At 44.3% G+C, this 22730-nt stretch overlaps 1 protein-coding gene across 3 annotated transcripts in view; it reads right to left on the bottom strand.

Annotated features, from left to right (window-relative positions):
• LOC128692414 (uncharacterized) overlaps window positions 1-22730 on the bottom strand; it is a 96735-nt gene that overhangs the window by 17253 nt on the left and 56752 nt on the right. Inside the window, exon 1 of one of the 3 annotated variants that reach the window (XM_053781584.2) lies at window positions 12356-12808. The exons of the other annotated variants lie outside the window; for them this stretch is intronic. The gene's annotated coding sequence lies outside the window, so the exon portion shown is untranslated. Of the gene's footprint in view, window positions 1-12355; window positions 12809-22730 lie in introns of those variants that run through there. 3 annotated transcript variants of the gene reach the window in all.

The following is a 22730-nucleotide window of genomic DNA, read 5'->3' as shown; positions in this document are numbered from 1 at the left end:
CGGTTCTTAAGCGACAGTTTTTTTCTAGAGTATGTTTATTAGGTAAATACAAGAATTGTTGCCCTTCCCTGCACCTTCTTCAGTTTTTGTACCTGAGGACCAAAAACTAGAGCTAATATTCAAGGTGAGGTCTGACACGTGTGCACTAGTGTAAATGTGGTTTCTGGGGCTTTTGTACTTGGACTTTCTTGCTACGGAATTTAGTATCCTCCTGATTTTGGTGTTCGCAATGAGACATTGTTTAATATAGTTTAAGTTATTGCTCATAACCATGCAGGGTCTAGGATTATAATTCCAGTCATTTTATATACATATTTGACACTGTTATAGCAAACAGGAATTACTTTGCATTTGTCTACACTGAAGTTCATCTTCCTGGCCTCTTACCACTGGGTTTACCGTCACGGTCAGTACGAATACTTCAGTATTCCGCTCTGGACACATCGTGATTTCCCTTTCTTTTTAGCATATTTAGCGAACTTTAGATGCTTATTCTATTTCGATCTCATTAAAAAAAAGTCAAATCTCCGTTCAAAATCACTCCTTGTTGTTCATTAGGGAGTCTAAATCAGCCTAATTCAAGTATAATCCTCCTAGCAGGTCAGCCACAGTTTCTAAACTTCCAGTAAGGTCTCAGCGCCTACGTAGCTTCTAGCATAATAGTATTTCACACATCTTCTACCTTACATCTCCTAACACACTCCTCACAGGTTGTATAATCACTATTATAATCTCATCAACAAGCTTCATAACCACTTAATACAACTCATTCAGAAAGAATAAAAAGGCACAATGCAGTAAGTGGAACAGTACACAAATAACCCGCACCGAGGAGACTGCGGATGAGTCATTTGTATATAACTCATTCAAAAACTCTGTAACCCTTGTTATAACTCATTGGAAAACTTTACTGTGTTGTCATTGTCACGATTTCTTTATAGTCTATATAGTCAATATCACAGTTTATTCACAAGATTTATAACCTGAATCGTAGCTCAGTTGAAGTCTATACTTATCACATCCCATTCTCGAGACTAAACCCTATTATTACCTATTTCCGGGAGATCTAGAATGTATATTTGTGAACAAGTTAGGTTTCTAAGTTACATCGGTGGAAAATAGTTACAGAAAGAAAACTAACCTGAATTATAAACGCAATCTAACTCTGAAACACTAGCAAGAAATATTTTGCTTAATCTTTTGAAATAATATAAAAATATGAATAATTAGGTAAAGAAAGGAAACGCACATTTAATGACAAGTGCGGTATTTTAGGATGCCATGACAAAAATATAAAACTGGATTGCAAGAAAAGATTATGTTTAGTGTGTCAGGGAACACCGTCTTCTGACATGGGTCTTAAACTGGTGGTGACCTCGTAACTGGCCGATACACCTGCTAAATTACTCCAGTTACGTTTAAAAATAGGTTAGAGTCGGACCTGCCTAGCATAGGCCAGTAGATCTGCAACAGTGATCCTTCTTTCTTATGTTCTTATGTAATCCATAAAAAACAAAGATGAGAGTACAGTGGTGAATCCCGTGGAAAGGATACACTGAAAGGTATTCAAAACATATAGGAGCGCTGTTAGAATTTCTCACACTAGACTTAAAGTCCACGTGAATGTCAAGATCACTGCATACATATTTACTAATTAATATAAATGGCTGGCCTTGAACTATCCTGCCCTCTCTAGAGAGCTCATTGGCCTCCTCCACTCTGGGCCCCTTCACTTTACTAGAGCTAACTATCACAGCTTGACCTTGCATTACAGTTAACTATCGTAGCTTGACCTTCTGTTACAGAGTTAACTATAGCAACATTACAGAGTTAACTATCGCAGCTGGACCTTGCATTACAGAGTTAACTATCACACAGCATTACAGAATTAACTATCGCAATTGACTTTGCATTAGAGAGTTAACTATCACAGCATTATAGAGTTAACTATCACATCATTACATAGTTAACTATCGCAGCAGGACCTCGCATACAAAAGTAATCAAGAACGAAATATGAAGTTATGAGTCCGTAGAGTTAGAATATTAGAGAGCGACTTCGATGCCTTCAGTAACTCCAGCTACGCTGGAAGGAAACCCCTGAGGTTCCCGTAGCCGATGAACGTTTAATGGAAAACTTGACCATATCCTCATTGCTCGACTGAAGTCCCTCTCAGCTTAGGCTGACAGATTTTGATACTATTACGAGTATGTAAAACATTGTGTGGTCGAATATGACGAGGAATCATAACTAGCTTTTGTGTCCACTGCGTAGCTATCACATAGAATATGACAGTAGCACATTGCTAACGTGTCCAGTGATGAGAAAAATGCAGCGTTAAGTAACGTCATTAAAGAAACGTTTAGCTCACCAGGGGATTTATCAATCGCCTCTGGTGGGCGAAACGTTTCTTTAATGAAGTTAACTGTAAAGTAGAGTATTATGTTCGAGGCTCCAACCCCACGCTATGCATATTTCCATGTATGTGTATATATGAGAAGATGTATGCGTTTATCTGTATATATATATGTGTTTAAGAGTATGGTAGAGTGGACATTCTTTTATTCTTTTAAGTAAGGCTTCGGGTTTCATATTTGCAACAGAGAATGGTCGCACATAGTGGGTGTTCCAGACATGTTATTCAAATAAAGAACTAGACAGTTACATACTACGTGTTGTATATAGCCACACACTGCTGATGCCTCTTCGTAACTCTTCATTTAGTATCAGTAATGTAACCGCACATTGCGGTTGTACACAGATGTGTTTTAATATATACAGAGATGATCATATGCTGGTGGTGTTTGCGTGACTGAGGGAAGAGTAAGTGATCAGTTCCTGCTAGGTGGGAGGAGGATGTTGTCTAGGCGCTCTCGCGCTCTTCTTTCCTTCATTCATTTTTTTTCTTCTTCTCAGGCTTGGTACACACGTGAGCTATATTTGGAAATTATAATCCGTCTCTTCTTGCATCCTGTTATACTTTTTTCTCCTGAGTTTTTCCTAGAAATGAGCGCATCCTTCGACGCCCTTGATGTGACGCTGACTGGTACCGTTTGTCTCTGCTGGCTTTTTTATTTCTTCCATACACACACACACACACACACACACACACACACACACACACACACACACACACACACACACACACACACACACACACACACACACACACACACACACACACACACATACACACACACACACACACACACACACACACACACACACACACACACACACACACACACACACACACACACACACACACACACACACACACACACACACACACACACACACACACACACACACACACACACAGGTAAAATTGGTCAGATAACAAGAACTCGTATAAAATTAAGTCCTTTCAAAAAATTTCTCTTATACAGCTAAAGATATATTTTTTAATTTATGTTAAAATAAAAATTAATGATTTTGTACCAAAATAACCTAACCTTATTATAACAAGCGCAATTTAATTTAGCCTAATCCAACTTAATACATTTTATATAAGTTTACAATAATTTAATACTAAAAATAACACAATGAAATACATATTTTTTTTTCGTTAGGTTCAGAATGATTTTTGCGAATTTATTGCATACACAAATTTTCGCTTGCTCTATTCGGCAAGAAGTGCGTTGCTATTTAAGCCAAAATTGCAAGTTTTACCTATTCGGCACGACACGCACACACACACACACACAGAGAATTGCTGTTAATCTTCATAGCTATATAATCTATGAATTCAAGTTTAGTGGAGTACCAAGACTCCTAATCGTAAACGTAGTGATGGCTGTATCTTGAAACAGTCACTGATGGAGTTGATATCGCCACTGGGGTGTCATCCACTGGGCTGTCATATACTGTTTTTATGAAGGTATGTTCCCCACAAGATAAATGTCATTGCCCAATAATCTTCTAATTGGGGCAAAATCTAAAAAAAGATCTTGTAGGATTGACCGATAAACTGGCAAAAGTCCTCGGTCAAATGACCAAAATAAGAAAAAAATCAGATTTGGTCATCATATGGGTAAAACCAGCGTCGAGTGAGGGTTAAGCTTCTCTTCTGATAAACAAAATATCACCACTACCTGCGGAATGATACTAAATGCCCAGGAGCTGTAGTTTTATGGCTTTGTTAAGTGTTCCATCAGCCATCCTGCGCACGGTTGTCAAAAGATTGCAGAGGAAATGGTGAGTCCAAGGACCGTAACCCAACATTGTGTCAGCTAAGCAAGTTACAGTGGTAATGAACTTCAAGAGAGAGGGGCGAGAAAGACTGTATCTGAAGGGAAATATTTAATACGACGTTTAGAAGACTGAATTACATCAAGTATGATACACTTGATAAAGTTCAGTCCTGGACGAAACACTTCTTATACCATCGTTTGTTCCATGAAACATTTGCTAATTTTCTGACTAAGGAACAATAGCAGAGGGCGGGAGACGCGGGCGTATGTGAGGGAATGCCCGGAAAGGCATAGTGTAAGATGAGCCCTGATCTAGCGGGGAGGCTGGCCACGCTGCTACAGCAAGGCGAGCGGGAAGCTCACCACCATCACCAGAAAAAGAGGCGGAAGAGAATGATGGGGGAGAGAAAGACGTGTACATGATAGGGTCACCACTGGGGGAGTACATGATGGGGTCACCCCTGGGGTGTCCCTATCATGTGACCCTAACACCTTCATGAAGTTTCAGATTGTTCATCGACCCCCAAACTTTTATTATATGAAAATAATGTAATGGTATATTAATTAATAGCACTTCTAGTAATAATAATAGATAATAAAAATAGGTAACATTTTAATTATGAAAAATATATGATTTAATATATCCTTTTTTTTACTGACTGTTGATATCATTAATGGGAAGGATGCATCTGATAAGTGTCAACAAGGACACTAATATTTGGCTGGTGACTGGTGAGTTTTAGTGGTAAGTCACCACGCTGTTTCAGGTTCAGTCTCTACCTCTGCTTAGAAGGGTGGAAGGTCACAGATTCACAACGCTAAGCACGTCTCAAGAATTTACTGGCATCCTTTTGACCTCTAGCCATTTATGGACCCTTTCAATGGTCCCATCGACCCTTAGGGGTCGATTTTGATTACTTTGGGGAATATTGGTGTGGATGATAGGGTTGTAGTTGGTGGGGTCACCCCTGGGGTTGTAGTTAATGGGGTCACCCCTGGGGTTGTAGTTGGTGGGGGCCACCAGTGGGGTTGTAGTTGGTGGAGCACCCCTGGGGTTGTAGTTGGTTGGGCCACCAGTGGGGTTGTAGTTGGTGGGGTCACCAGTGGGGTTGTAGTTGGTGGAGTCACCAGTGGGGTTGTAGTTGGTTGGGCGCCACCAGTGGGGGTAGCGATCCGTGACATACCACATAGATGATATTACACCATCTCAATTCTCTTCAGTAAGTGGACATCAAACCAATAGTGTTTAAAGCAAGTAACCATAAGGCTAACCACACACTTTTCATTTACTTGAATCATTGTCTGCCTGTCTGCCAGAGGTACTTGTAACCTAGCCTAATGCTGGCTAGCACAACATCAATCTGTACATTATAAATTACTTCCTAGATATGCTTATCTACGTTCACATTATTATGGTGAATTAAAGATCTTCTCAGGCTTCTAGATGAAATTTTTATATTATTCAGATTAATTAAATTTAACCACAAATAAGCAAATTCAATAAACGAGCGCGACACGTGTGTCAACACTGTAATTAGCATACCCAGGATACGTTCAAATCTGTTCACTGGTAGTGGAAAAGAGTTGAATGTACACTCGTTCTACGACTATCAGTTGTCCACATAAAGTATAAAAATAATATATAATTTATATACAGATTCATTAATTTCTATCTCTAGTGTTGTATTTTAAAAATACAAAAAGGAAAATAGAAATACATTATGTACGTAACTGACATAAACACCAGTTATCATTTAAGATATATAAGCCAAGAAGTTTCTTTCTGTGTTTATATTCTCAGAGTTTGCTTCAATCCCTATTTTAGGGATTAAAGTTTTGTTGTCTGGTGGTGAACGGATGACATGCGGCCTGAAAGACCTTGACATTTCAGTAGACTTTAAACCCCCATTAACTAACCTGCTAACCAACCAGATCTCTCTGAGATCTGGTTGGTTAGTAGGTTGGAAGTAGACGCTAACCTAGGGCTATATACGCCTAGTATTTTGTACCGATAAGTATTTTGAAAGAAAATACTTGCGGTGTATGTCATTTTATTGAGGATTAATAACGTCTTAAAAAACCAAGAGTCGCATATTCAGAATTATTAACATACCAAGGTTGGCCTGACAGCCAAGTTGTATGTACTCAACCACAATCTGAAATTTCATCTCGCGAGATTGAAACTCAATATATTCCAGGTAAATTTTACTGTCTCCGCTTAATCCGAAGATCTCCTTTGATACATTAATAAAACTGTGCACACTGTTAGCAGTTTAAAGACCAATTTATGCATTCTTTGTAACATCTTGAGTGCTGACAAGGGCGTCCCTACCATCAAAATATTGTAGTGACTCAAGATATTCCTTAGTGCACTGCTGGAAACAAAGTAACAGTGATAACCATAAACCAACAGTGATAGGCATACAAAGTGGAAAGATGGTACGCAGTGAGAGACGCACAGTAATAGCGATAAGCATAGAAAGTAGTGATAAACAAAGACCAGCAGTGAAAGACACAAAGTAGCATTGAAGACTCACCAACAAAATGTACTACACAGGGGCAGTATACCCACTGGATCAATACACACATGACAAGGTAACAACTTAGTGTTGACAATACACACGTGACAAAATAACTTAGTCGTGACTATACATGCTTGACGAAGTAGCAACACAGCCTTGGTAACAGGCAACAAACCAACAGAGTGTAGGAACATCCCATGAGAACATTCGAACCATCGTGGACCATTAACAAGCCAGTGGCAACATGCAATTGGCCTCAGCCAGCGGTGATTACTTGACACTCGGGCAGTTGTTGACAGAACTCCATGATAGGGAGACGTGGGTAAACAACAGTATTACTCAGTCTTCATTTCCTCACTGATAATAGTCCACGACTGGGCGAAACATTGTCCTTAACTCCACTTTGAGGGTTTGTTACGAGTCAGTCACGGTCCTGTGACTCTTAGTCTTCCTCTTTGGCCATAAAATTATAGATTTACAGTAGATTCAAGGTTATAGTTACTATGTCGTGCAAGGGAAGAGTTGAGTAGCTTTTACTGACTGCAAAAATATGTATGACTAAAACTGTAATAAAAGAACATGAGGTAATACGTTCTTGGAGGGAGAGGAAGAGGAGGAGGAGGAGGAGGAGGAGGGGAAGGAGGAGGAAGGAGGTGGAGGAGGAGGGGGAGAGGGAGGACAAGGTGGAGGAGGAGGGAGTGGTCTTCAGGAGGACCAGTTTTTGCGAGGTATCACCAGCAGGAAAGCTGGTGTACTCAGACGCCCGGGAGTTCCCCGAGCCTTGTACAACCCTCCTGCCCACCCTGACCCACCCATCGCCCACCCCTGACCCACCCATAACCCACCCCTGACCCACGTCTCACACCCCCCGTCACCCACCCATCATAAACGTAGAAAAATAAAATACAAACATAGGTGAATTCTGAATGTTCGCGTCCTTATATTTTTATGCAATAAATAATTTTACAAGTGGTAGGTCGTAGGCGGTAAATGGGAAGTAGTAAGTGGCAAGTGGTAGGTAATAGGTGGTAAGTGGCAAGGAAAACATAGGTGGTAAGTGGCTACTGTCAGCTAGTAGGTAAGTTGCAAGTAGTAGGTGGTAAGTGGCAAGTGATAGTAGGTGGTAGTGACAAATGATAGGTATTAAGTGGCAAATGATAGGTAGTAGGTGGTAGTGGCAAGTGATAGGTAGTAGGTGGTAAGTGGCAAGTGACAGGTAGTAGGTGGTAAGTGGCAAGTGATAGGTAGTAGGTGGCAAGGCATAGGTAGTAGGTAGTAATTGGCAAATAGTAGATAGGTGGTAAGTGGCAAGTGGTAGGTAACACGTGGTAAGTGGCAGGGGAAAGATAGGTGGTAAGTGGCTACTGGCAGGTAGTAGGAAAGTTGCAAGTTGTAGGTGGTAAGTGGCAAGTGGAAGGTAGTAGGTGATAAGTGGCAAGTAATAGGTAGTAGGTGGTAAGTGGCAAGTGATAGGTAGTAGGTAGTAATTGGTAAATAGTAGATACGGGGTAAGTGGCAATGGGAAGGTAGTAGGTGGTAAGTGGCAAGTGGTAGGGAGTTGCAGGTGGTAGGAAGGCGCAGGTAGACGCTGTGTGCCAAGTGATATAATTCAACCGTATGAGAAAGGTTGTCAAGTTTGAGTTGGGGACCATGGGTCTTGACGGTCTTGATGGTCTTGATGGTCTTGATGGTCTTGATGGTCTTGGGCTTAATGGTCTTGCTGGTCTTCCTACATCCCGGCTTAAATACCTGGTGTGGGTTTTGCAAGACTTACTACCCGTTCCATAAGACTTTGTTCGTGAGCCTGGCGTGGCAAGTCTGCCTGACACATCCGTGTGCATGATACCAACACCACGCCATCTTTACTGTTACACCACGCCCTTTTACTGTTACACCGCGCCCCCTTTACTGTAACACCACATCATCTTTACTGTTACATACACACACACACACCACGCCCACTTTACTGTTACATACACCACGTCCACTTTACTGTTACACACACACACACGCCACGCCCACTTTACTGTTACATACACCACGTCCACTTTACTGTTACACACACCACGCCCACTTTACTGTTACATACACCACGTCCACTTTACTGTTACACACACACACACACGCCACGCCCACTTTACTGTTACACACACTACGCCCACTTTACTGTTACATACACCACGTCCACTTTACTGTTACACACACCACGCCCTATTCACTGTTACACACACACACACACACGCCACGCCCACTTTACTGTTACATACACCACGTCCCCTTTACTGTTACACACACACACACACACACACACGCCATGCTCACTTTACTGTTACATACACCACGTCCACTTTACTGTTACACACACACACACACACGCCACGCTCACTTTACTGTTACATACACCACGCCCACTTTACTGTTACATACACCACGCCCCCTTTACTGTTACACACACCACGCCCTATTCACTGTTACTGTTACACACACCACGCTCACTTCACTGTTACATACACCACGCCCTATTCACTGTTACACCACGCCCACCTTACTGTTACACACACCAAGCCCACTTTGCTGTTACATACACCACGCCCTATTCACTGTTACGCACACACACACACCACGCCCACTTTACTGTTATACACACCACGCCCACTTCACTGTTACACACCACGCCCACTTTACTGTTACACACACCAAGCCCACTTTGCTGTTACATACACTACACCCTATTCACTGTTACACACACACACACACACACACCATGCCCACTTTACTGTTATACACACCACGCCCACTTCACTGTTACATACACCACGCCCACCTTACTGTTACACACACCACGCCCACTTTGCTGTTACATACACTACACCCTATTCACTGTTACACACACACACACACACCATGCCCACTTTACTGTTATACACACCACGCCCACTTCACTGTTACACACCACGCCCACTTTACTGTTAAATGCACCACGCCCACTTTACTGTTACATACACGACGCCCACTTTACTGTTTACACACACACACACACCACGCCCACTTTGTTACACCACGCCCACTTCAATGTTACATACACCACGCCCACTTTACTGTTGCACACATGACCACGTCCTATACATGTTCTCGTTGAAGGTTATAATCTGCTGTGTTCTAAGCTCTAGGTTTGTTTTATAAACCTAGCAGCGGGAGAGAGAGAGAGAGAGAGAGAGAGAGAGAGAGAGAGAGAGAGAGAGAGAGAGAGAGAGAGAGAAGGGTCATCACAGGACCATGGTCCTGGGAGAGCTACATCAAGCGGAAAATATTTCAATGTTTTCCAGTCGACTGAGTGTGTGAACCCTGAGGCATGGAGGTGCTGCAGGGGTTCAGATAGAGGGAGGCTTGTTGGAGGGATGGAGGCGTGGAGGGAAGGAGGCGTGGAGGGATGGAGGCGTGGAGGGAAGGAGGCGTGGAGGGATGGAGGCGTGGAGGGAAGGAGAGAAGGATGGAAGCAAGCTTTATATTAATGACGGATGCTTGATGGGTGGCGGTTTGGAGGGATAGCAGGCATGAAAGGTGGCTCAGAGGCAGGCATGAAAGGTGGCTCAGAGGCAGGCATGAAAGGTGGCTCAGAGGCAGGCATGAAAGGTGGCTCAGAGGCAGGCATGAAAGGTGGCTCAGAGGGAGGCATGAAAGGTGGCTCAGAGGCAGGCATGAAAGGTGGCTCAGAGGCAGGCATGAAAGGTGGCTCAGAGGCAGGCATGAAAGATGGCTCAGAGGCAGGCATGAAAGATGGCTCAGAGGCAGGCATGACAGATGGCTCAGAGGCAGGCATGAAAGATGGCTCAGAGGCAGGCATGAAAGATGGCTCAGAGGCAGGCATGAAAGATGGCTCAGAGGCAGGCATGAAAGATGGCTCAGAGGGAGGCATGAAAGGTGGCTCAGAGGGAGGCATGAAAGATGGCTCAGAGGGAGGCATGAAAGGTGGCTCAGAGGCAGGCATGAAAGATGGCTCAGAGGGAGGCATGAAAGGTGGCTCAGAGGCAGGCATGAAAGGTGGCTCAGAGGGAGGCATGAAAGATGGCTCAGAGGCAGGCATGAAAGGTGGCTCAGAGGCAGGCATGAAAGGTGGCTCAGAGGCAGGCATGAAAGGTGGCTCAGAGGCAGGCGTGAAAGGTGGCTCAGAGGGAGGCATGAAAGATGGCTCAGAGGCAGGCATGAAAGGTGGCTCAGAGGCAGGCATGAAAGGTGGCTCAGAGGCAGGCATGAAAGGTGGCTCAGAGGCAGGCATGAAAGGTGGCTCAGAGGCAGGCGTGAAAGGTGGCTCAGAGGGAGGCATGAAAGGTGGCTCAGAGGCAGGCATGAAAGGTGGCTCAGAGGCAGGCATGAAAGGTGGCTCAGAGGCAGGCATGAAAGGTGGCTCAGAGGCAGGCATGAAAGGTGGCTCAGAGGCAGGCGTGAAAGGTGGCTCAGAGGGAGGCATGAAAGGTGGCTCAGAGGCAGGCATGAAAGATGGCTCAGAGGCAGGCATGATAGATGGCTCAGAGGCAGGCATGAAAGGTGGCTCAGAGGCAGGCATGATAGATGGCTCAGAGGCAGGCATGATAGATGGCTCAGAGGGAGGCATGAAAGGTGGCTCAGAGGCAGGCATGAAAGGTGGCTCAGAGGCAGGCATGAAAGATGGCTCAGAGGGAGGCATGAAAGATGGCTCAGAGGGAGGCATGAAAGGTGGCTCAGAGGGAGGCATGAAAGGTGGCTCAGAGGGAGGCATGAAAGGTGGCTCAGAGGCAGGCATGAAAGGTGGCTCAGAGGCAGGCATGAAAGATGGCTCAGAGGCAGGCATGAAAGGTGGCTCAGAGGCAGGCATGAAAGGTGGCTCAGAGGCAGGCATGAAAGATGGCTCAGAGGCAGGCATGATAGATGGCTCAGAGGCAGGCATGAAAGGTGGCTCAGAGGCAGGCATGATAGATGGCTCAGAGGCAGGCATGATAGATGGCTCAGAGGCAGGCATGAAAGGTGGCTCAGAGGCAGGCATGAAAGGTGGCTCAGAGGCAGGCATGAAAGGTGGCTCAGAGGCAGGCATGAAAGGTGGCTCAGAGGGAGGCAGAGAGTATTGAAGGGTTGGAGAGAGATTTGTTAGAGTAGAAGTGAATAATAAGACAAGGATTTACATAAAGATCAGTGTACTTCAAAACATAGAAAACCGCTCATCTTGTTATTTACATTATTTCTGGATGAATATGTTGATCTGTTTATCCTGTATCAAGATGGCAGACATACACTGCACAGTGCACTTGAACTGATAGTTACGAAGATACTCGTATATTGCACTGCCCTTAGCATCCAGCGCCGCGTTTTTGTTGTCTCTCTCACCTTGCATACCACGTGTGTGTGTATGTGTGTGTGTGTGTGTGTGTGTGTGTGTGTGTGTGTGTGTGTGTGTGTGTGTGTGTGTGTGTTTAAGCTGTGGATGCATGAATCTGGTCTCCTGCACATTAATAAAAAACACTTTGTCAGTGCTTATAAATCCTCTGCCATTCAAGGTTGAATGGTAAACTCCACAAATCTGTGGAAAAGAGAAACGTAAAATATACAAAGGAATAAGAAAATGTTGACACAGTACAGATGATTCTTAGAGAAGAAGAGACAACGTACCTTGGCGTCAGGCTGAGCTGCACACTAGCTACGCTTGATTCAACAACAACGCGTTTCACGGTAATCTTGTTGAAGATGCCCAAGACGATAGGGAATTGAACAGTTCTCAACGGGAAAGCCAACAGAATTCAGTAACGAGGCAGCGTCTCCAAATGCTAAAGTTGGAGATAGACCTCGACGCGAACTCCACCAAAACGTTTGGAGATAGTGTCTTTAGCACACTATACGAGGAGATAGATTTCGACAGGAACACCCGTAGGAAGTATGGAAAGAGCAGCTTTTCCAGCATACTACGGGAATAAGAGAGACCTCGACGGGAACACCAAGTCGTACGGAGTTAGCATCGGCGTCAGACACTGTGGTACATGATAGACCTTTACAGGAGCACCAGCAGGTCGTGTAGAGAGAGCAACGTCTCTTGCGAGAGTGAACTCCACAGTTCCAGCGACAAGAGTGAAACTCAGGCGCTGCAGCCGTGCTCACGACGCTCCGTTTTTTTTTTTTTTTGCCTCTATTTGTCTGCGGTGTGCAAGAGGGGAACTCCCGGGCGCGCGAAGTGGGTTGCTGCTCTCTACCAGAATTTGCTGCCATCACACTCATACAAATATGGCTAGTCCAACCTCTCTCTTTCGCTACATTCCCTTTGCATAAATTACAAGCTGAGAGTGTGCACAGATATTTATTCGGTTGAATTAAAAATAGTGAAAAGTGTAAGCAGGGAATGAGCGACAGATACAGTTTTATTATGAAGGCAAAAGGCAGTGTGACGCTGGCAAGAAATATTGTAGCTTAATGCTTCGTTTGTTGCAATAATGGGAATATCTGAGGACGTATTATTTGTGATACTGGTGGAGCTGCACCTGGGGTGAAGCAAGACCTGAGATGCAGCAGCACCTGGGGTGAAGCAAGACCTGAGATGCAGCAGCACCTGGGGTGAAGCAAGACCTGAGATGCAGCAGCACCTGGGGTGAAGCAAGACCTGAGATGCAGCAGCACCTGGGGTGAAGCAAGACCTGAGATGCAGCAGCACCCGGGGTGAAGCAAGACCTGAGACGCAGCAGCACCTGGGGTGATTCAAGACCCGAGACGCAGCAGCACCTGGGGTGAAGCAAGACCTAAGACGCAGCAGCACCTGGAGGTGAAGCAGAACCTCGAGGTGAAGCATGGATCAGCAGTGACCTCTTTACATCTCCCAACATACCACATGATCAAGACAAGCCTCACACCCACTTATCACATACTACATACCACATCATCAGGACAGAAGCTTCACACCTCCCACATACCACATGATCTAGACAGCGTCATACCTCACACATTACATCATCCGCTCTCATATCTCGTATTCCGCTTAAGTAATTAATTCTCTCATTGACTTCATTTCACGAGGCATTGTTCTGCCAGATTGCAACAAGTAATTGTTTTGCCAGACTGTAACAAATAATATGATCACCTTACAAAAGGATAACAGTTATCTGACTTCTTTTTTCAACAAAAATGGGTATATCAATTGTGTCGTGTTAGTCCACACTACAGTGTATGATAGTAACACAGTGGGAACAGCTGCTAGTTATGTTTCCCTGTGAAAAGACGTAAAGATTGGGTGTAAAGTAGCGAAGATGTTGCAACTTTAGGGTTGAAAAGCTGGTAGGGAAGATGTAAAAACGTAAGGATTGGGACGTTGGTAGGGAAGATGTTACAAGGTGGAATCGAACGCGGGTAGAAAAGAATAACGCTGTCTGCCCTGACGTGCGTGGCCTCGACCTTCTCTTGTTTTTACACCTTTAGAGAATTCAGTGAGACTTTTACGCTGCTTCTCAGCAGCGTTCCTCCCTGCCCTCCCAACCATGGCGGTCCTCCCTTCCTCCCTCCATTTATCCCCCGTCTCCATTCCTTTCCTTCTCCAGTCCTCCCTTTCCCCATCCATCTCCCGTCCTCCCTCCCCTCTTATCCTTCTATTATTTATAGCTTTATAGTGTTCCTTGAATGGTAAACCCTTTTGGGGCCTAGTTCCTAGACTTTTTGTGTATCCATATGCTCTTGCTCTACCATCCACAGGATTTTGATTTTGTTGCCGCATCAGTAACAAAATCAAAATCTTGAATATATCAAATTACTTGCAGTGTGTCAGTCATACAGTGTTGTACCTTCAGTGTTGCTAATTCATATTCCAGTGCTCAGTACTGCATTCTATTTGTGGTTAGGAGTAGTACTTAACACTCTTTTCATTCTGTTGTGTAACATCGGTATCTGCTACATTATTATATTCCATGTTTGTGGTAATTTTGTGTTTGTGCATTTAATTCCATCTTTTCAAAAAATAATCTTTTTGCATTGTCTTACTGTAGCAAGAAAGTGTGACATTTAGGTGTTGCTTGTTTTATTTCTGTTTTAAGTGGACAACCTCGCCCCAGACAACACCACCCACCTTCAGAGGGACTGACCGCCTCCTACGAAGGGTGACGGATTGATCGCACTTCTACTGTCTCCAGTGTTGTATTCGCCTCTGTTCGACTGAAGTGGTCTGAAGTGTAGGCGAAATTTTTCAGTAGTGAACATTCGTATAAAATACAGTGTTCCTGTCAACTACAACCCTCATACTTCCTACCCTCCGTAAGGATATCATACTTCCTACCCTCCGTAAGGATATCATACTTCCTACCCTCCGTAAGGATATACTTCCTACCCTCCGTAAGGATATCATACTTCCTACCCTCCGTAAGGATATACTTCCTACCCTCCGTAAGGATATCATACTTCCTACCCTCCGTAAGGATATACTTCCTACCCTCCGTAAGGATATCATACTTCCTACCCTCCGTAAGGATATCATACTTCCTACCCTCCGTAAGGATATACTTCCTACCCTCCGTAAGGATATCATATACGTTACGTTCTTAAGAAAAACAATGTGAATCCACTCCACTAGGTCACCACTTGGGAATATCTGCTTGAAAAAATAATCTAATAAAGTTTTAAAAGAAAAGAAATATTTTGGTATATCTTTCATTGTTGTTGTTGTTGTATATCTTTCATTGTTGTTGTTGTTATATATCTTTCATTGTTGTTGTTGTTGTATATCTTTCATTGTTGTTGTTGTTGTATATCTTTCATTGTTGTTGTTGTTGTATATCTTTCATTGTTGTTGTTGTTGTATATCTTTCATTGTTGTTGTTGTTGTATATCTTTCATTGTTGTTGTTGTTGTATATCTTTCATTGTTGTTGTTGTTGTATATCTTTCATTGTTGTTGTTGTTGTTATATATCTTTCATTGTTGTTGTTGTTGTATATCTTTCATTGTTGTTGTTGTTGTATATCTTTCATTGTTGTTGTTGTTGTATATCTTTCATTGTTGTTGTTGTATATCTTTCATTGTTGTTGTTGTTGTTGTATATCTTTCATCGTGGCAAGTTAATTTTTTAATGACGACTTTATAAGAGTATTCAGTAATTAATGAGGAGATCTGAACAATAATTAGACGTACTGATAAAACGAAGATTTAACTACTCACGACTGAAGAGGGACCAGCCGAAATGTACAAAATAAGACATAAGACGTTCTTCCAGGCTGTTGCTGGTCAGAATATTCCCTGATACTGAAGTTTATATTTTTAAAATTTTTTCTGGAAACCAGTTTTTTTTTTTAACTTCAAACGTCTATAACTTCATAATTTCTCTACAGTTTAGAATTATTTTTACACACAGTATTCTAATTATATTGTTTAGCAAACTAGTGCAGCGTTTTTCTTTGATTTCACCTTTTTTGTACTTTTTTTCTAAATGTCATTTTTTTTAAATAAAATGATGCATTTCATACAAAATTTCTATATGGAAAATTCAATTAACCTTCTAATTATTATGTAGACACATATAACACCAGATAATTTTCCGATATTCTGGAAAAGTGTTGCCACATAAATGATTGTTTCTTTTTTTTTGTTTCTTTTGGCCAATCTTCATAAAATTTATACAGTAGTATACTGGAGTTCCACTTAGCATTCAAAGTTGTAAGACGTGTAGTAGTCCTGTAGTCCTGTGTTGTAAGACGTTTGATAGTCTTGTGTTGTGAGGCGTATAGTAGTTCTGTGTTGTAAGACTTATAGTATTCCTTAAACAACTCAGTCACAGATACCCTTAAATGCTAGGTAGTCTGGTTACAAGCTCTGGGCACATCAGTGGGCCTCAGATATAGTTTTAAGCTATTTCATTCTCCTCTTGTATGTTCTGACCTCTCAGGCAATACTATATCAATGCTTCACGCATGCTGAATGTCATCTTTTTCTGAATATAGTATCGCTCGTGTCGTCAGAACATACAGGAGGAGAATGAAATAGATGGAGATCATGTCTGAAGCCCACTGGTGTGCCCAGCGTTAGGAAGAATCATGGCTTGTAACCAGGCTACCTAGTGTTTTGAGGCATCTGTGGCTGAGTGGTTTAAGGTATCTTGTAGGGAACTGTGCCTTCTTCCAAACGTGGATTCGAATCCTGCCAACACACACACACACACACACACACACACACACACACACAGCGAGTCATGGTACGCGACAAGTGTCAGAGTGGGCGTCTGTGACGAGCGGAGTACCTCTGGGGTCAGTCCTAGGATCGGTGCTGTTACAGGTATATGTGAACGACATGACGGGAGGAATAGACTCAGAAATGTCCCTGTTTGCAGACGATGTGAAGTCGGAGGAGGACCAGGCAGGACTACAAAGGGATCTGGATAGGCTGAAGGCCTGGTCCAGAAACTGGCTCCTGGAGTTCAACCCCACCAGGTGCAAAGTTATAAAGAATGGGGAAGGGCAAAGAAGACAGCAGATGGAGTACAGTCTGGCGGACTAGAGACTACAAACCTTACTCAAGGAAAAGGATCTTGGGATGAGTATAATACTGAGCACATCTCCTGAGGCGCACATCAACCAAAGAACTGCTACAGCATATGGGCGTCTGGCTAACCTAAGAATAGCATTCCGACATCTCAGTATGGAATCGTTCAGGGCTCTGTACACCGTGTACGTCAGGCCCATACTGGAGTATGCAGCACCTGTTTGGAACCCACACCTACCAAAGCACGTAAGGAAATTAGAGAAAGTGCAAAGGTTTGCAGCGAGACTAGTCCCGGAGCTCAGGGGTATGTCCTACGAGAAGTTAATAAAGGGAAATCTACCTGACGACACTGGAGGACAGGAGAGATAGGGGGAATATGATAACGACATATAAAATACTGAGAGGAGTCGACAAGGTGGACAGAAACAGGATGTTCCAGAAATGGGACACAGAAACAAGGGGTCACAATTGGAAGCTCAAGACTCAGATGAGTTACATGGATGTTAGGAAGTATTTCTTCAGTCATAAAGTTGTCAGGAAGTGGAATAATCTGGAAAGTGATGTACTGAAGGTAGGATCCATACATAGCTTTAAGAAGAGGTATGATAAAGTTCATGGAGCGGGGAGAGTGACCTAGTAGCGACAGTGAAGAGGCGGGGACCACTAGCTATGCTCGACCCCTGCAGCCACAACTAGGTGAGCACACACACACACACACACACACATATATATGTACCCACGTAATTGTGATTGCAAGGGTCGAGACTCGGCTCCTGGCCCCGCCTCTTCACTGAACGCTACTAGGTCCTCTCTCTCCCTGCTCCATGAGCTTTATCATACCTCGTCTTAAAGCTATGTGTGGCGCCTGCCTCCACTACTTCACTTGGTAGACTATTCCACTTCCTGGCTACTCTATGACTGAAGAAATAATTCCTAACATCCCATTGACTCATCTGAGTCTTCAACTTCCAAGTGTGACCCCTTGTTTCTGTGTCCCATCTATGGAACATCCTATGTTCACCTTGTCTATCCCACGCAGTATTTTGTATGTCGTTATCATGTCTACTCTAACCCTCCTGTCCTCCAGTGTCATCAGGCCGATTTCCCTTAACCTTTCTTAGCAGGACATTCCCCTTAGCTCTGGAACTAACCTTGTCGCAAACCTTTACACTTTTTCTAATTTCTTGACGTGCTTGACCAGGTGTGGGTTAGAAACTGGTGCTGCATACTCCAGTATGGGCCTGACGTACACAGTGTACAGTGTCTTGAACGATTCCTTACTAAGGTATCGGAACGCTATTTTCAGGTTTGCCAGGCGCCCATATGCTGCGACAGTTATCTGGTTGATGTGTGCTTCCGGAGACGTGCTCGGCGTTATACTAACCCCAAGATCTTTCTTGAGCGAGCTTTGCAGTCTTTGGCCACCTAGCCTATACTCTGTCCCCGATCTTCATGACTTTCCATTTGGCAGGGTTGAATTCGAGAAGCCAGTTGCTGGACCAGGTGTCCAGCCTGTCCAGGACTCTTTGAAATCCTGCCTGATCCTCATCTGATTTAATTCTCCTCATTAACTTCACGTTAACCTCATTAATTTCACATCATGTGTGTGCGTGTGTGTGTGTGTGTACTCACCTAGTTGTACTCACCTAGTTGAGGTTGCAGGGGTCGAGTCCGAGCTCCTGGCCCCGCCTCTTCACTGATCGCTACTAGGTCACTCTCCCTGAACCGTGAGCTTTATCATACCTCTGCTTAAAGCTATGTATGGATCCTGCCTCCAATACATCGCTTCACAAACTTGCTGACTACTCTGTGGCTGAAGAAATACTTCCTAACATCCCTGTGATTCATCTGTGTCTTCAACTTCCAACTGTGTCCCCTTGTTACTGTGTCCAATCTCTGGAACATCCTGTCTTTGTCCACCTTGTCAATTCCTCTCAGTATTTTGTATGTCGTTATCATGTCCCCCCTATCTCTCCTGTTCTCCAGTGTCGTCAGGTTGATTTCCCTTAACCTCTCCTCGTAGGACATACCTCTTAGCTCTGGGACTAGTCTTGTTGCAAACCTTTGCACTTTCTCTAGTTTCTTTACATGCTTGGCTAGGTGTGGGTTCCAAACTGGTGCCGCATACTCCAATATGGGCCTAACATACACGGTGTACAGGGTCCTGAACGATTCCTTATTAAGATGTCGGAATGCTGTTCTGAGGTTTGCTAGGCGCCCATATGCTGCAGCAGTTATTTGGTTGATGTGCGCTTCAGGAGATGTGCCTGGTGTTATACTCACCCCAAGATCTTTTTTCTTGAGTGAGGTTTGTAGTCTCTGGCCCCCTAGTCTGTACTCCGTCTGCGGTCTTCTTTGCCCTTCCCCAATCTTCATGACTTTGCACTTGGTGGGATTGAACTCCAGGAGCCAATTGCTGGACCAGGTCTGCAGCCTGTGTGTGTGTGTGTGTGTGTGTGTGTGTGTATATGTGTGTGCACTCACCTAGTTGAGATTGCAGGGGTCGAGTCCAAGCTCCTGGCCCCGCCTCTTCACTGGTCGCTACTAGGTCACTCTCCCTGAACCATGAGCTTTATCGTACCTCTGCTTAAAGCTATGTATGGATCCTGACTCCACTACATCGCTTCCCAAACTATTCCACTTCCTGACTACTCTGTGGCTGAAGAAATACTTCCTAACATCCCTTTGATTCATCTGTGTCTTCAATTTCCAACTGTGTCCCCTTGTTACTGTGTCCAGTCTCTGGAACATCCTGTCTTTGTCCACCTTGTCAATTCCTCTCAGTATTTTGTAAGTCGTTATCATGTCCCCCCTATCTCTCCTGTCCTCCAATGTCGTCAGGTTGATTTCCCTTAACCTCTCCTCATTGGACATACCTCTTAGCTCTGGGACTAGTCTTGTTGCAAACCTTTGCACTTTCTCTAGTTTCTTTACATGCTTGGCTAGGTGTGGGTTCCAAACTGGTGCCGCATACTCCAATATGGGCCTAACGTACACGGTGTATAGGGTCCTGAACGATTCCTTATTAAGATGTCGGAATGCTGTTCTGAGGTTTGCCAGGCGCCCATATGCTGCAGCAGTTATTTGGTTGATGTGCGCTTCAGGAGATGTGCCTGGTGTTATACTCACCCCAAGATCTTTTTCCTTGAGTGATGTTTGTAGTCTCTGACCCCCTAGACTGTACTCCATCTGCGGTCTTCTTTGCCCTTCCCCAATCCTCATGACTTTGCACTTGGTGGGATTGAACTCCAGGAGCCAGTTGCTGGACCAGGTCTGCAGCCTGTCCAGATCCCTTTGTATTTCTGCCTGGTCTTCGATCGAATGAACTCTTCTCATCAACTTCACGTCATCTGCAAACAGTGACACCTCGGAGTTTATTCCTTCCGTCATGTCGTTCACAAATACCAGAAACAGCACTGGTCCTAGGACTGACCCCTGTGGGACCCCGCTGGTCACAGGTGCCCACTCTGACACCTCGCCTCGTACCATTACTCGCTGCTGTCTTCCTGACAAGTATTCCCTGATCCATTGCAGTGCCTTCCCTGTTATTCCTGCAGTCTAAGAAAATGCAATCCACCCACCCCTCTCTCTCTTGTCTTACTGCTGTCACCATGTCATAGAACTCCAGTAGGTTTGTGACACAGGATTTCCCGTCTCTGAAACCATGTTGTCTGCTGGTGATGAGATCATTCCTTTCTAGATGTTCCACCATTCTTCTCCTGACAATCTTTTCCATGATTTTGCATGCTATACATGTCAGTGACACTGGTCTGTAGTTTAGTGCTTCATGTCTGTCTCCTTTTTTAAAGATTGGTACCACATTTGCTGTCTTCCATGCCTCAGGCAATCTCCCTGTTTCGATAGATGTATTGAATATTGTTGTTAGGGGTACACATAGCGCCTCTGCTCCCTCTCTCAGGACCCATGGAGAGATGTTATCTGGCCCCATTGCCTTTGAGGTATCTAGCTCACTCAGAAGCCTCTTCACTTCTTCCTCGGTTGTGTGTACTGTGTCCAGCACATGGTGGTGTACCCCACCTCTCCGTCTTTCTGGAGCCCCTTCTGTCTCCTCTGTGAACACTTCTTTGAATCTCTTGTTGAGTTCTTCACATACTTCACTGTCATTTCTTGTTGTCTCTCCTCCTTCCTTCCTTAGCCTGATTACCTGGTCCTTGATGGTTGTTTTCTTCCTGATGTGGCTGTATAACAGCTTCGGTTCAGATTTGGCTTTTGCTGCTATGTCGTTTTCATATTGACGTTGGGCCTCCCTTCTTATCTGTGCATATTCGTTTCTGGCTCTACGACTGCTCTCCTTATTCTCCTGGGTCCTTTGCCTTCTATATTTCTTCCATTCCCTAGCACACTTGGTTTTTGCCTCCTTGCATCTTTGAGTGAACCATGGGCTCATCCTGGCTTTTTCATTATTCCTGTTACCCTTGGGTACAAACCTCTCCTCAGCCTCCTTGCACATTGTGACTACATATTCCATCATCTCATTAACTGGTTTCCCTGCCAGTTCTCTGTCCCACTGAACCTCATTTAGGAAGTTCCTCATTCCTGTGTAGTCCCCTTTCCTGTAGTTTGGTTTCATTCGTCCTGGCCTTCCTGCTTTCCCCTCCACTTGTAGCTCTACTGTGTATTCGAAGCTCAAAACCACATGATCGCTGGCCCCAAGGGGTCTTTCATATGTGATGTCCTCAATATCTGCACTACTCAAGGTGAATACTAAGTCCAGTCTTGCTGGTTCATCCTCTCCTCTCTCTCTTGTAGTGTCCCTTACGTGTTGGTACATGAAGTTTTCCAGTACCACCTCCATCATCTTAGCCCTCCATGTATCTTGGCCCCCATGTGGCTCCAAGTTCTCCCATTCGATCTCCTTGTGGTTAAAGTCGCCCATGATCAGGAGCTTTGCCCTGCATGTATGAGCTCTTCTGGCCACTGCAGCCAGTGTGTCAACCATCGCTCTATTGCTCTCGTCATACTCTTGCCTTGGCCTCCTGCTGTTCTGTGGTGGGTTATACATCACTGCAATTATCACCTTGCGACCTCCAGAGTGAAGCGTTCCCGCTATGCAATCACTTTCTTCTCCGATGTCTCCTCTCTCCAGCTCATCAAAATTCCATCGGTGTTTGATCAGCAATGCCACTCCTCCCCCCCCCCTGTTCCTTCTGTCTTTCCTCAGGATCTGGTATCCCGTTGGGAAGATGGCATCTGTTATCATACCTGTAAGCTTGGTTTCTGTGATTGCTATGATGTCTGGTGATGCCTCTTTGACTCTTTCGTGCCACTCCTCCCACTTGTTTGTTATTCCATCAGCATTTGTGTACCATACCTTCAGTTTCCTTTCCAACACTGTGGTTTGGGGGGCCTGTGGGGGTGGGAGACCTGGTAGCATACTGTGGGATTCTATGGTTGGGGGTTGGGTGGAAGCTGTGGGTATGGATTGTGTTTTGTGTTGGGATGGTGTGATAGGTTGTGGGGTTCTGAGGATAGTTGTGTGTGTGCTTGCTCTTGCTGCTCTGTTCTGCTCTGACTGACCTCTGCTG

The sequence above is a fragment of the Cherax quadricarinatus genome, chromosome 53 (genome assembly GCF_038502225.1).
Source record: "Cherax quadricarinatus isolate ZL_2023a chromosome 53, ASM3850222v1, whole genome shotgun sequence".
Lineage (NCBI taxonomy): Eukaryota > Metazoa > Arthropoda > Malacostraca > Decapoda > Parastacidae > Cherax > Cherax quadricarinatus.
The sequence above is the reverse complement of the archived record's forward strand: the minus strand, read 5'-3'. Positions and strand labels throughout refer to the sequence as shown.